The 14512-nt window shown below is 46.2% G+C and overlaps 1 long non-coding RNA gene across 3 annotated transcripts in view; it reads left to right on the plus strand.

The window, feature by feature from the left end:
• Positions 1-14512, plus strand: part of LOC144127854 (uncharacterized) — a 36583-nt gene that overhangs the window by 10359 nt on the left and 11712 nt on the right. The window contains exons 2-4 of one of the 3 annotated variants that reach the window (XR_013313587.1): positions 2143-2214; positions 6476-6553; positions 7994-8091. This is a non-coding gene — a long non-coding RNA (uncharacterized LOC144127854). Of the gene's footprint in view, positions 1-466; positions 6554-7993; positions 8092-14512 lie in introns of those variants that run through there. The other 2 variants (XR_013313588.1, XR_013313586.1) reach the window with 2 other exon arrangements.

Consider the following 14512-nt stretch of genomic DNA (forward strand, 5'->3'; position numbering starts at 1 on the left):
CCTTCTTTGTCAGCAGGCAGCACGACCAGGTCCTGTTCCTTGATGAAGGACTCGACGCGCTTGAGGGGTAGCTTGGAAGATCCTGGCTTTGAGCACTGCAAAACGTCGACTCCTTCTGAAATGCAGCGGTCGTGTTCCAGTTGCGTTGCACGCTGCAATACTTGGCGTACCATCGCAAGCAGTTGTGCAGCTGACGGCTTGGGCTCCACAGCAAACTTTGGTCCTAACGATAGAACCCTTGACACGTCATCCGGTAGATCCAGGGCCTCCAGGGTGTGGACGGGGCTCCGGGCTGTCTTCGTCCTGCTCGCAAGGTCGGCCCGTAGTTGTGGCAGATGTTGAGCCCACAAGCATTCGGTAGCTTGAGCAGTGATACGCTGGTATTCCCGAAGAGTTCGCCAGGCTGCCTGACTTTCGCCAATCGAGAGAAGCTGAGCCTCGAGGCACTGCCTGTGAAGCCGGGCTTGCCTGTATCACTCGGATTTGGCAAGCTTGCATGCCCTCATGCCGGGACCAGCCGATGGGACGAATCCTCCAAACAACCGCCTCACGTCTTCAGGCAGCAACCTGTTGCGAATGCAAAACGACATTGTGCGTGCACGACATGTTGCAAGCGCTATTAGTGAAACCGTAGCACAGGGATTCTGGTGAACACGACCTCTGTTGCAGAAAAATTTGTTAAGAGAATGAAACCAGAAAATCAATGTAATCCAAACCCAGTTCCTCGTGAACGGGAAAACCTTGTTGTATTACCTTATCTACACAAGATTTCCCACAACTTAAAAAGAATTGGTCAACGAGCGAATGCGACCGTCGTGTTCTCGGCGCCGAAAAAACTTGCAACGTTTGCAAACTGGGAAAAACCAACACCAACAAAGCGCAATGGAACACGCTCGCAACGTCAAAAACGGCCAAGGCGGATCGCTGGTTGACCACATTCTCGCATGCAAGTCAAAACCCTGTAAGCCTTTCTTTGATAAAAGTCTTGTAATAGGAAAAAGTAGAGAAAGGTTAACGCGCGAAATCATTGAAGCCGAAAAGATAAATAGGTCAGGATGCTCGTGTGTAAGCACACCTTCCATTCTCCTCTCAGATAAAGAGCTCGTTTTTCTAAGAAATCGATACTGTTCGCACGTGTGATTACTGTTTTCTGGTGTATAAATGTGATGTTTCAGGAGAATAAAATTTGTTGGAAGTTAGCGCTCGTGGTGTTCGTCTCTCGTCTCTTGTGTCCTCGTCTTTTGCTGCTCTACAGTGTATTGGTTCTTACATTAATGGCATTTTCCAGTCACAAAAGGGTAGGAGCAAGAGCTTGTTTAAAAGTGCTACGTCAGCACCCAACAAGTTAGGAAGCCTGTATGTGCGCCGAAGTCAACAGCGAGCAAAGGAAAAAATCAATGCAAGAAAAAACACCGGAAAAAAAAAACCGCTAAGGCGCCCGTGTGCTGTGCGATGTCAGTGCACGTTAAAGATCCCCAGGTGGTCGAAATTGTTGTTGTTGTTAGCCTATCAAAAGATGGCACATACCCACACTGGGGGATCGGCCAAGAATCGGGTGGCTATTCACCTGAACGCAGTTAACAAAAAGGAAAACAACGTGGGAGCATAACACCGGTGAATTTTTCGTCATTATTCCGGAGCCCTCCACTACGGCACCTCTTCTTCCTTTCTTCTTTCACTCCCTCCTTTATCCCTTCCCTTACGTCGCGGTTCAGGTGTCCAACGATATTTGAAACAGAAACTGCGCCATTTCCTTTCCCCCCCAAAAAAAACAATTATTAAGAAAAAACACCGGAAAAGTTGTGAAATGTGTGATAAGCGGGGTTTATGAAATACTGAAAAAAAACAGCGCGAACAAACGGGGACTAGACGAAGAATACACAGGAACAAGCGCTGACTCTCAACTAAAGTTTAATCACAGGAAGCACACTTATAAAAGGAAACAGAAAACGTTTTCTCTTAATAATCATGCTGACAGTATATAGTGAGGTACTGTAATCACGAGTGTTCGCTAAGTAGTAGTAATAAATTTTCTTGCCCTCTTATTTTCTCTTATTGTTTCAGGCACTTAAGCTCAAGCAGTTTACACAGGCAATTATTTTTATATTCCAAGCCTGCTTTCACTTTCCTTTCTTTGCTCAGGGCACTCTCGAGCATCCATGCCTTACCAACAGCAGAAAGCCCGAAGACAAAAGAAACAGCTACTTGATGACGGTAACTTGCTGTGCTCTAATTTTTATTGAAAGTTGTGTAGCCTTGTTTTTAATTAAAAGCCCTTTCTAATGGTGTTATAGGTGAGTAATACTCACATTACAAGCATGTCAGAGGTCAGGTGGTGATGAGAAACTGGGGAGCATGGTCGTCTCACGCGGTTGGTGTTCAGCACAGAAGGAGGTATGATCATGTTTTGAAGCACTAATGAAGTTTATTCTGGTTTCACAACAGTGTGTAGAACCTGTCTTTCACAAAACTTGGTAAAATACACGCCATTGGAGCCAAACCACCACTTATGTTTTGTAAGGCTTTTATGAACGCCTCATCGCAGTGCTGGTTCTATGTGAGCTTTTATCTACCTTGATAATTTATTTCTGCATGTTTGTTTAAAAAGCACATAACTCTTTGCATTGCAATTTTCATCTGCATGCACGTGCGGGTGAGATCTAGAGTTGTCAGCTGAAATTGCAGCAGTGCCTTTAAAAACGTTGCTGAATATTGCATTTGAAGTCTTCAAGCCTTCTGTCAAAACGTTTTGGGAGATATTGTGGTGCTGTAGTGTCATGTAAGCAGTTTGTGATCCACCTCATTTTATCAGAGACCGTTTAAGGAAGTTGTAAATGCATTTTGTTTTATCTGAATTGCAGACTTTAAGCAGGAAGTTCTTAGCCATCTAGCAGTGTTGCGGGTGGTACAAAAACAACACTGCAGTTTTTGTCCTGCATGTGAAGACCATACCACACCTTGATTCTATTACTAGGTTTAGGGTGCTAAGTTGGGTGCTCACGGTGGGCTGTACAGAGATGCCTGCGCGCATACAGAGACGAAGGCCGCATACGAGACGCACCAAGGTAAGGGCGACCCCCCGTAACTAGTCCCGATGAAGACCTAGCCGCAGTTGCTGCAGTCAGCTGCGAGCCGACACTGAGTCTCGCCGAAGTCAAAAATGAGCTGGGTCTGCGGGACTCTCTGAGCACTATCCGCAGGAGGCTAAATGAAGTTTGCATAAGAAGTCGGATGCATGCCAGAGGCCTTGGCTCAGCCAGAGAGAAAACAGCAACGGCTGGAGTTTGCCCGCGAGCGAATTTCTCGGGGCCCAGAGGAATGGCGGCTCATAGTATTTTTCGATGAGTCGACGTTTGTGAGCCGCTGGGACCAGCAGCAACGCGTCTGGCAACTTGTTAGCACAAGCTTGTGAGACACAGTTTCTTTTGTCCACGAACACCCTGCAGCAGCCAGTGCTAAATTAAGAAAAGGATCGATATGCAAAACTAAAATCGTTATGCACATATTTGTGCTTTACCAAGCGACAGTAGGCATTGTGCCTGCAAGATTAGATAATGCACAGTTTCTCCCACTCACACTGATATAGCTAGTACGATTACTAGTACGTCCAGCAGATTAAAACTCTAGAGAGCGATTATAATCTGAAAACAGTAAACAAATGTTTTAAAGTTTGTAATGTTTTAAATTTTAACCCGTGGGTATACAACGACGCCCTTATTTGTTTCCACTATCACATTTCTTAGATTACGTTGTCTTTTATTCCGCAGCCAACGGGGCATAAAGTTCTTGCCATGCCGCAGTCTGTTTTAGGTAAAACAAAAAAAATTTGAAGCCATTACACGCCAGTCTTGTTAGCGTTATTATGATTTTTCTATGTTCAGTTGGATGCTGCAGACGTACAAAATCCAGAGTAAGCAGCGGATATCAAGCTGTGAGAATATGCCTGTTGAATTTTCGTAGCAACATATGCATGACTATTGCTCGTGATTATCAAACTCCGTTCAGTGAAACATTCGTCTTATGCAACTGCAGCGCAAACTAGCAACTCTACCGCTTCCTAAGGTCACCAGAGCAAGATCGCATTCAATTTCCATACGCATTTGGGATCAGCAGTGCTGCCATGGAGATTTTCTGACAGTGATAGCTACTGGAGACAGTACAAGCCGTGTAACCACCAAAAGGAACATAGGCAGTGGTACGAGTGGTGGTGACGGTGGTGGGGAGAGGGACGTTTAGCATGGTGAGCCCGGTTTTTACTTGCGCTGGTCATGTTATCGTACGTGAGCACAAGAAACGGATGACTCTGGTCTGGTGTTTTCGCTCTCTTGGCGGCCAAAAGTTCAGCGGAGAACTTAGCGCTAATTACCTTTATGAATGATTAGTTTTACTCTGGTGCAAAGTGAGTAGAATTCTTGTGATTGGTGGCGCCCTGATCCAAAGCACCCTGAACATAGTTTTCGATTGCAACGGAGGCTAGTCCTTGAGGCACCCATCATTCAGCGTGCTGCCAGTACGCCAGCGGGCAGCACCTCGGTGCACAAAGCGCCCCGGTGACGTGCCAACACCGAAGTCTGGTTTTAAGGACACGCGTCAGCTCATCCATGTTATGCCGATTCATGACTACGAGTTACGATTTGCCGTCCTGTAGAACGAACCCTTCAGATCACTGTACTGGTAATTAACTGGCTTTTTTCCCCAAACACAAAATCATTTAAAAGCATTTTTCTTTCCTGCTGATCCACGTTGTTCATAAAAATGTGATTTTGTCATCTATATGAACTCCACAAGCTCAACACCTGCGAGTAAATTGCGACTAAAGAGTGTTTGTGAATGTTCCTGGCGTCAGCTTCATTTGCGCTCACTCAGGACCATGTATACATACGTCTTCATTTAATCTAGTTCAATCCAAATGAGCTAGGCTGAAGTTTTTCGAACAGACATAACAGCAAGCATACTTTTTATTCTGATTATGATGATGCTAGGTTTTTATGGTGCAAGGACACCTAAGGCCAAAGAGCGCCAAACACGAGGTTTTTGGTTGACTCAGGCTAAAATAATACATATGGTAAAATCAACATTAAGTGTAAAGGGCCTAGGAGTAGTGGGTATGTGCATGATTATAGAGTGCAAAGAGGGTGCCAAAATGTCTGGTGGAATGGCTTAAAGTGATGTATAGCGCCTAACACTTGTTTTAAGAGAAGTTATTTATGGTAGCCTCAACCACAGTCTCTGCATGAGCAAGAAGGACTAGGCGCCTGGCAGCTACGGGTAAGCTCAGCACTCTCCTCAGCAATGAGGAGGTGCCGAGGTTACTTTGAATATGAAATCTCTCGTAAGAAACCTACATCAATTAAAAATTTAAAAACCTACCTAATGAAAACATGCGGTTATCACCTAGAGATAATGAAGGGTGCAAAGGCATTTTAAATGTGTAAAGTTCAGGGAAGTGCTGTCGCCTTTGTGTATCCAGTCTGGGGCATATGATTAATGTGTGGACAACTGAGATGTGCGCTCCACATCTCGCGCATTGTGGTGCCAAAGCACCCCGTAAAAAATGTGCGTTATGCATGTCCTATTCTCAGTCTGCAGAGAGCAACTTCTTTGAATCTATTTTGTTTTCTGTGGCATACCTCCCAATCCATGGTTTTATTGCGTGCAGTTTGTTGTCTCTTTGTTCATCCCAATCGTGCTGCCACTTTTTGCGAAGTGCAGTCCTAATATATGGCCTGAGGCCCTGGTATGTTAGTTGTTTTGTATCCATCCTACTCAGTCCGGAACCTGATGCTGCAAACCTATCAGCTTATTCATTTCCATCTGTTCCGCAGTGACCTTGTACCCAGCACACTGTAATTTTAAGGTTCAATATGCGTGAAGACATAAGGTTTTTCAAGAGGGAATTCATTACAGGGTTTTTGCTGGGTTTCCCAGAAGACATGGCCTTAATCACACTTAAGGAATCTGAGTAAATAACAGAGCTTGGGGCTTTCTTTTCTAGGATGAATCTAACAGCCAACAGAATACCATGGCATTCCGTAGTAAATATGCTTGTGTGTCTATTAATTGTTTTTGTTTAGGAAAATTGAAAACTGTGAACTGAGCATGAAACTGGGGATGTCTGAGGCATCAGTGTAAACCTCTCTGCTTTGATATTTTGCTTGTAGGGACAGCAAATGCTCTTTTATGGCAGTTGGTCACCCATTCTTACGAACTACACGAAAAGATGTGTCGCAGTCAACCGAATGCACTTGCCAGGGAGCAATTATGTTTTTCGAAGAAGTTACGAGAATGTTGGAGACTGGTATATTCATGTCTTGGACAAGTGCGGTGACTCTAATGGGTAAAGGTGGGGTTTCAGATGGCTTGAAAATAGAAATGTACTGGTTGGGTTTCACAACAGCGCGCTGCATGGATGGTCAGCATGAGATATTACCTTCGTAGCGTACCTTATACTTGTGTATTTCCGTCGTCGTTCCAGTGGCCATCGGTCCGCCTCAACGTACAAACTGGCAATAGGGCTTCTACGGAAAGCACCAGTAGCCAATCGCAGACCCAGGTAGTACACAGCATTGAGCATGTTTAAGATGCTTTTTCGTGTTGACTCGTACACTACTGAGTCGTAGTCTATACGTGATAAAACTACGCAATTTAGAAGACTCAGCAGGTTGTATCGATCTGTACTCCGACTTGTGGGACGGGATCTTTTGAAGGTTCCCTGATTTCATGCATTTAAGTCTTAGATGCTTAATGTGCTTGATGAATGTGAGCTTTTCTTCGGCTATGACGCCAAGAAATTTGTGCTCTTTTTGCACAGCAATACTCTGCCCGTCAAGGGTAATGTCGGGTTTAGGTCTAATACCATGTTTCTTGTGAATAGTACGCTTACTGTCTTTGATGAGTTGAGTTTAAATACGTTTTTGGCTTGCCCAACTTGATACTTTGTTCACTCCTAGCTGAATTTGCCGCTCACAGGTGGACAAATTACATGACTTGTAACTTATGTGTACATCGTCGACATAAACGGAGCAGCTAGGGTATAGATCTAGGCAGGACATAGTGCGCGAGTAATGTAAATGCCTCCAAACGAGCAATCCAAAAAGAAATACTGTCACGAAGGCCGCCGATAAAAATATCGTTTTTCCAGTTGCTTTCAACACATCGCGCCCAACACTCACAATATTGCGACCAGGAACTTCGAAAAGGAAGGAATTCTTGGGCTCCCACTGCGATCCTGTGTCGCACTTGAAGGTTGTATCCGGGGTGTTTTTGAAATGTTCCTGATGACACCACTCTGCCAGTGGGCGCTGAACTACTAGGCCGTTGACTACTCAAAAGCGAGCAACACAAAAACAGTTTGCAAATTCCTAATGCCTTATGCCGGGTTCTAATTAATTTCAGTGTGCACTTTTGCCAGGTTCGGGACATGATGTCTCCTAAAGAGCGCCACGCAGTTGTGAGCCTGAGTCACGTCGGTTCGAAATGTGAGTGACCGCTGTTTCCTGTAGCTCGTGTTTAAAACGAAAAGATTACCCGCAGCCAATGCAAGAAGGTAATTTCCATCGCGGAAAGCATTCCACAATTTGTTGCGCGACCAGGAGGCGAGAAATTCAAAATGTGGCAATAGGTGGATGCTAAACAGCTGGAGAGCGTGCCTCATTTTTTCTCTCATCCAGCCGCAAAAGGTCGGACAGAAAAAGCGAAGCCTTGGTAAAGTGCATTGAGTTTTCGAGATGCGTACCCCTTCTTACTTTGCCGACACTCGAAACGTGCAGAAAAGAAAATCATCGGTGAGTTCTTCTAGCAAAGAGCCCACTTCACGGCCCGGACTGGAAGGAGCGTTGATCGAGCTTAGCTTGCGCAGTGCACACCTTTAGTACCACAGTGCTCGAAAGGAGCAAACTCGCACGCCCCACGTGCTACCCATTTACTTTTACCCACTTACTTTTACTTGCTACCCACTTACCCGCTTACGTCAGCCTGTTTACTCTCGCAACAGGAGCGCAAGGGCCAGCACCAGCGGCCGCACCGCCGCCACTTGGCAGCGAGCCCACTCCGCCCGCCGTCACGGCTGCTCGGTTACTTTTGACAAAGACGGTATGTATACAGTAACTATTCGCACACTAATGAATACTTTCCTTCACCTATTCTTCAAGTGTGACTCAAGTCATTCCGCTCCGCCGGCCGTCACGGCTGCTCGGTTACTTTTGACTAAGACGGTACGTGTATAGTAACTATTCGCACGCTAATAAATACTTTCCTTCACCTCTTCTTCAAATGTGACTGAAGTCATTCACTAGAGCATCTTTACATGAAAACCTTGTTGTTTCCGCTACAATGGTTGATGAAACTAAACAGAGTACACTTACGCTGTACCTAGCAAACAGCAAATCTAATCAGTTCGATTTGCTTTCACTGGCCTCCCACATCCAGTTGTAATAAGCGCTTGTTTTTATCCTCGCGCATGTTTATTCGGCGTAAATGACAACTGCGATGAGGCGTGCACATGAACATGATCTGAATGCGTTAGATAATTTGAGCTCACATCTTTGACACGCGTGCACCACGAAAGCGGGGATAGGAAAGGCGGGCCCTTACTTTTCATCCAGATTTGTCGAAGCGTCCATACTGCGCACACGGCGGCACCCAGCAGTTTGCTGAGATGGTGTCACATCATTAAATGCAGCCAGCTCATCCAAAAAAACACCAAAGTTGAATTCCTTCTTGGATAAGAATACGGAAGTGGTGCTTATGCAACAGTCATTTTCTTTTCTAATCCTGTAGGGTTCAAAAATTTCCCTGCTAAGCTGGGTCGGTAATTTTTTCAGGACAATTGTGTCTCGGAACCTGGGCGTGCAGTTACGGCAATGGCGACAATGTTTCGCCAGTTCGCCGCCCCCCGCCAATGATTCAACGGCTGCGCGGTGCTCCAAAGGTCTAATATTCAGGCGACGTCCAGTTTGACCTATGTAACAATTCCCACATGTGAGGGGTATTCGGTACACAACCCCTGTTTTGCAGGGAACGAACCTGTCTACATGCTTAGTGCGGCACCCGTTATTTTTTACATTTCCCTGCATCATATTGCACATGCCTGAAAGCTTCTTGGGCGCCATGAAGACCATCGGGACCTCACATTTCTAACCACTTTTTTGAGGCGATGTGAAATCTGGTGGAAGTACGGCATAGCCACGGGTCTCCGGCGGTGCGGTTCTTCACTTAGGCAGTGCTTCGGTGGGCATCGAGCTTCCTTGGCAAGGGCTTCAATCACCGAAGTGACCAGCTGACAAGGAAAACCCGCACTATTAAGTCGTTGTAACTGAAATTGCACGCTGTTATGCATTTCATGTGGACAAGACTTATCAAGAGCAGCGCGCAGGCAGTTTTTTGCTATTCCACTTTTTATAAGCTTGAAATGAGCTGACGGTGGTTTAAAATGCCTTTTTTGTTTTTTTGAGCGAGGCTGGTACCTCCAGCACACCTGGGTTCCACTAGTACTCGTAACAATACAGATGTCCAAAAACTGCAAGCATCCCTGCAACGGCAAATCATAGGTGAAGCTCAGCCCAAAGGCACACTCACTGAAGATTTGAGGAATTTGGTTCACTACTGTAATGGCCCCTTCTCGAGATACGCCTTTCAAGAAAATGGCATAATCGTATATATATCTAAAGATCTTAGCCGAGTGGGCTGTGTCAAGGTTTGCAGCGATTCGCTTGTCACAATATGATAAAAAGAGGTCACTTGACAAGTTTAACCGATGCAAACGCCATGCTTCTGAATGAAATTCTTTCCCTCAAAATTAACTATGGTCGAAGTAAGATAAAAACGGAGCATTTCTACAAAATCGTCTACACTCATGCCACATGTTTTTGAAAAGCCACTGAGCCGTAGTCATCTGTGGTATCCTTAAGAGCACAATGCAGTTTGTCTTGTGGTATGGAATAAAAAAGGTCAACAATGTCAATTGAAAAAGGAAACAACGATTCACCTATGCTTTCCAGGTCACTTAGAGATATGATGAGCTCTTCAGAATTCTTAATCAAGAACGGGTCCTCAAAGCTGAGCATGCGTAGGTGTTTCCGGAGAAACTTCGAAACTGCCCCAGCCATGTATCGGGTTCAGATACAATGGCTCTAAAAGGAACATCTTGTTTGTGGGTTTTAGCAGAAAAGAAAATGCTAGGTGCTCCGCTGGATGCACCCTTGACAGTCGAACAGAGCCTCTCCAGATTAGATCTTTCACATAACCCTAGTGCGCTAGTTTCTTCAGCTTAGCGGCGCTTAACTTCGAGGGGGAGAAGTTTTTGAAAAAGCTTGTCTCGCTTTTTGACGATAAACCGAATTGGGCAGAACAGCAAAACTACCCTCTTTATCAGAGATCATTAAGGCAAGATCATTCTGTTTAAGGTACTGAGAAGTCTTTTTTACATCAAGTTTTTGCTTCTGTTGCGGCCGCTTCATCACAAGGGAATTTACACCTTCTGAAATACATCAGCCTTTTTCCGCCTCGGGGGCACGTCTAGCGATACTATTGACAAACGACAACAGCTCTACCGGGGAATCCTTAGGTTCCGTGCAGAACTTAGGACCTTCAACACCAAATCAACATACGTAGGAACACCACAGTCACCAATGTAGCTAACTTTACCTGGCAGCGGATTTTTCTTTTTTCGACTTTTTACCAAGTCAAGGAGCGCAGGAAGGCATAGCGACCACAGTAGTTCAGTGATGAAGCTACACTCACAAGAGTACCTTCTATACACGGCATCACAGTTCTCAGCTCCCCCAACTTTGGATGCTGCGAGGACCCGTAGGCAACCTTGAAGATGTCGGACTTGCCTCCATAGTTCGAACCGTAGTATTTTCATCATTCTGGTAGAATGCCTTAGCAAGGGAACACACGGGGAGAAGGGGAGAATGACCTCTGGAAAAACGAGCCGGTGGTTCAAGGCGAAGGCACACACGCGCGCACGACAGGTGACGATGGCCGTCAAGTTAACAAGTGTAATGGCTGAATTCACACAAAGAAAGGAAGGTAGAACCGGAACCATTGAACTAGAAAGTAGCACATTTAAAATGCAAAGGCGCGCTAGTTGGTGATTAACAGGGGAGTGGATATTGCAACCGCGCAAAACGACGAGGGACGAAGAGAAGAATGCACAAGACACGACGCGGAACTTCATCTGAGGTTTACTACAAGGAAAACCACATATATGCAAGATTCGTATTCACACCTGTTAAAGAGCAGACAGCATCACGTGACACTGGCATGCGGGCGCGCGTGGCACAGGTTAGCATCAAGATAGTTGAATTCCTTCTTGGGTAAGGGCATGGAAGTGGTGCTTATGCAACGGTCATTTTTTTTTCTAATGCTGTAGGCTTCAAAAATTTCCCTGCTGAGCTGGGTCGGTAATTTTCGGCAAGCTGGGTCTCGGAGCCTGAATGTTAGACTTCTGGAGCACCGCGCAGCCGTTGAATCATTGGCGGGGGGCGGTGAACTGGCGAAACATTGTCGCCATTGCCGTAACTGCACGCCCAGGTTCCGAGACACAATTGTCGTGAAAAAATTATCGACCCATTTTAGCAGGGAAATTTTTGAAGCCTACAGCATTAGCTTTAGAGAAGACTGAAAATTGTAGTATCTATGCACCCGCCCTGGTGGCTCGGCGGTTAAGGCGCTCGGGTACTGATCTGGAGTTCCCGGGTTCGAACCCGACCCCGACGGCAGCGTTTCGATGGAGGCGAAACGCATAGGCGCCCGTGTGCTGTATGATGTCGGTCCACATTAAAGATCCCCAGGTGGTCGAAATTATTGCGAAGCCATCCACTACAACTCTTTCTTCTTTTCTTCTTTCACTGCCTCTTTTATCCATTCTTTTACGGCGTGGTTCAGGTGTCCGGCGATATGTGAAACTGATACTGCGGCCTTTGCTTTAATAATAATAATAATTGGTTTTGTGGGGAAAGGAAATGGCGCAGTATCTGCCTCATATATCTTTGGACACCTGAACCGCGCCGTAAGGGAAGGGATAAAGGCGGGAGTGAAAGAAGAAAGGAAGAGAGAGGTGCCGTAGTGGAGGGCTCCGGAATAATTTCGACCACCTGGGGATCTTTAACGTGCACTGACATCGCACAGCACACGGGCGCCTTAGCGTTTTTCCTCCATAAAAACGCAGCCGCCACGGTCGGGTTCGAACCCGGGAACTCCGGATCAGTAGTCGAGCGCCCTAACCACTGAGCCACCGCGGCAGGGTCCTTTGCTTTCCCCAAAAACCAATGTTTTCAATTTTTACCTATGCCGGCCCCCGGTCGCTCAGAGGTTAGTGCGTTCGGCTACTTATCCGGAGCACCCGGGGTCGCACCCGACCACAGCGGCCGCGTTTCGATGGAGGCGAAACGCAAATGCACCTGTGTGCTATGCAATGTCAGTGCACGTTAAAGACCCCAGGTGGTCGAAATTATTCAGGAGCCCTCCAAAACGACACCTCTTTCATCTTTTCTTCTCTCAGTCCCTCCATTATGCCTTCTCTTATGGCGCTGTTTACTTGCCCGCCAGAGATGTGAGACAGATACTGGGCCATTTGCTTACCCAAACAACCAATTTTCAATTCGTTTTTACCTATCTCATATCTCGGCTGACGGCTCACAAACGCTTTACGGGAAACGATAAAGGAGGGAGAGAAAGAAAGGAAGAGAAGTGCTGTATTTGAGGGCTCCAAATAATGTCGACTACCTCGAAATCCTTCCTAGAGTAGCGTGGCTTGGAAAAGAAGCTTGCGTATTCAAGTTCCCGTCGCCTTGGTCTTGAGCCGGCACACTGAAAAAAAAAGGCCACAAGCGACCTTTAACCGCATAAGGCGGATTTAGGGTTTTCTGATTGCAGAATGATTCACTGATGCTTTAATGCAACAATCTGGTTCAAAACTCCTTTGACGAGCATTTCACCCCAGAAAACCCGAGCACCAGACCGGGGCAGATCTTGTACCCATTACAATACCGGTGGTTACTCGTGGGCACGGGGGGTGAAACCTAGAACCTCCCGAAGAGGAGGAGCATGCTCTGCCATATGTGGTAGCCTTGTCCGGATAAAGGCCTTCCGCCTAAACGCCTTTACCTCGAAGGCATTTGCCATCAATGCCTTCACACCAAAGACCGTTGCCGTAATGTCATCACCACAAAGGCGTTTGACCTAAAAGCCTTTGCCCTCAAGGCATTTACCCAGAAGGGCTCCACCCAGATGTGTCCCTCATCCAGGCCTTCTCGCAGGTGAAGGCGGGCCTATGAGGTGAACCGTCTGCTGCAGAAGTTTAAAACAAACGGTACATACCTGACAGGTTTCCCACAACCTTGTGGACATATAGGCCGCCTGCCACAAAGCAGGCTTCAGGGACGGACGTGCGTACGTACGCCTGAAATCGGAAAATGTCCGTAGTGGCGCTAGCGCACTAAAAAGCTAGCTACCTGGTTTTCAGAGCGCAACATTCATGTTTAGCTCCAGGAAAAAAAAGAGCCGGAAAGATTTAAGATGCGTACTCACTGCCGTGTGGGAACAAGAAGACATCACGACTTCCCGTCTGCAACATCCTAAAACGTAAGCATCTACGGTGATCCGTTTTTTAGGCAGACGGCAACGCGTTCTGTATTTATTTTTCGTGTGCAGAGCGAGAGCCGCCGGAAGCCGCTGTTAGTAATTTTTTGGAGTACGCAACTCGTATGGTTATCTGTGTTCTTGTCATGTAGTCATTTGTATAGTCTGCAGACCCACTTTACAGAAATTCTCCATGCTGCGAAGCGCATGCGTACCCACGGACTCGTGAATTACAAGTAGCCGACACAACGCAGAGACGTCGTGCCGAAGCTATCGACAACCGGAAGTGACGCCGAAAAATATCTTCCGCTATGCAAAACGCGTTGTTGTAGTGCCGCGTCGATAAAGATTCACCATGCACTCAGTAAGCGGGCTCATACTTTCATACTATGTGTACGTACACGATGCAAGGCACTCAGCTAGCTCACTGAGAGTTCTACAAATAGCCATGAATGTTTGTGTGCTCTAAATACAAGCATTTTTCAGGACATGAATTTGTATGTCAGTTCGTTACATTTACACAAATGGAGGCTCAGAAATGGCTTTATTGATAGTGGGGCGTCTTGTTTTCCAAATGTGAACCATTTTTGTCACAAAAAGCAATATTTCTTGTCAGGCATAGTCGCTGCGGAGATTACACTCGGAAAATTGATCATGCGCTGGATGCGATCACTAAAACACATTAATGCGAAGGAAACTTTTAAACAACAAACTTGCAGGAAACGATATCGCCGACGTAATTAGCCTCAAGATCTTTGGCCTCGCATTCCATAAAGATGGGATAGGTCAAGATGACCTCAAGGCCTTTCGGGCCACAAGTAAACAAGTACTAGGACAGATCAGAAGAGTAGCTAATAAAGATAAGGGGATTCAGGAGCAAGATATATGCTCAATAGTGCAAGCCTTCATGATGATACGCGCTGCATAC

The sequence above is a fragment of the Amblyomma americanum genome, chromosome 4, assembly GCF_052857255.1.
Source record: "Amblyomma americanum isolate KBUSLIRL-KWMA chromosome 4, ASM5285725v1, whole genome shotgun sequence".
Taxonomy (NCBI): Eukaryota; Metazoa; Arthropoda; class Arachnida; order Ixodida; family Ixodidae; genus Amblyomma; species Amblyomma americanum.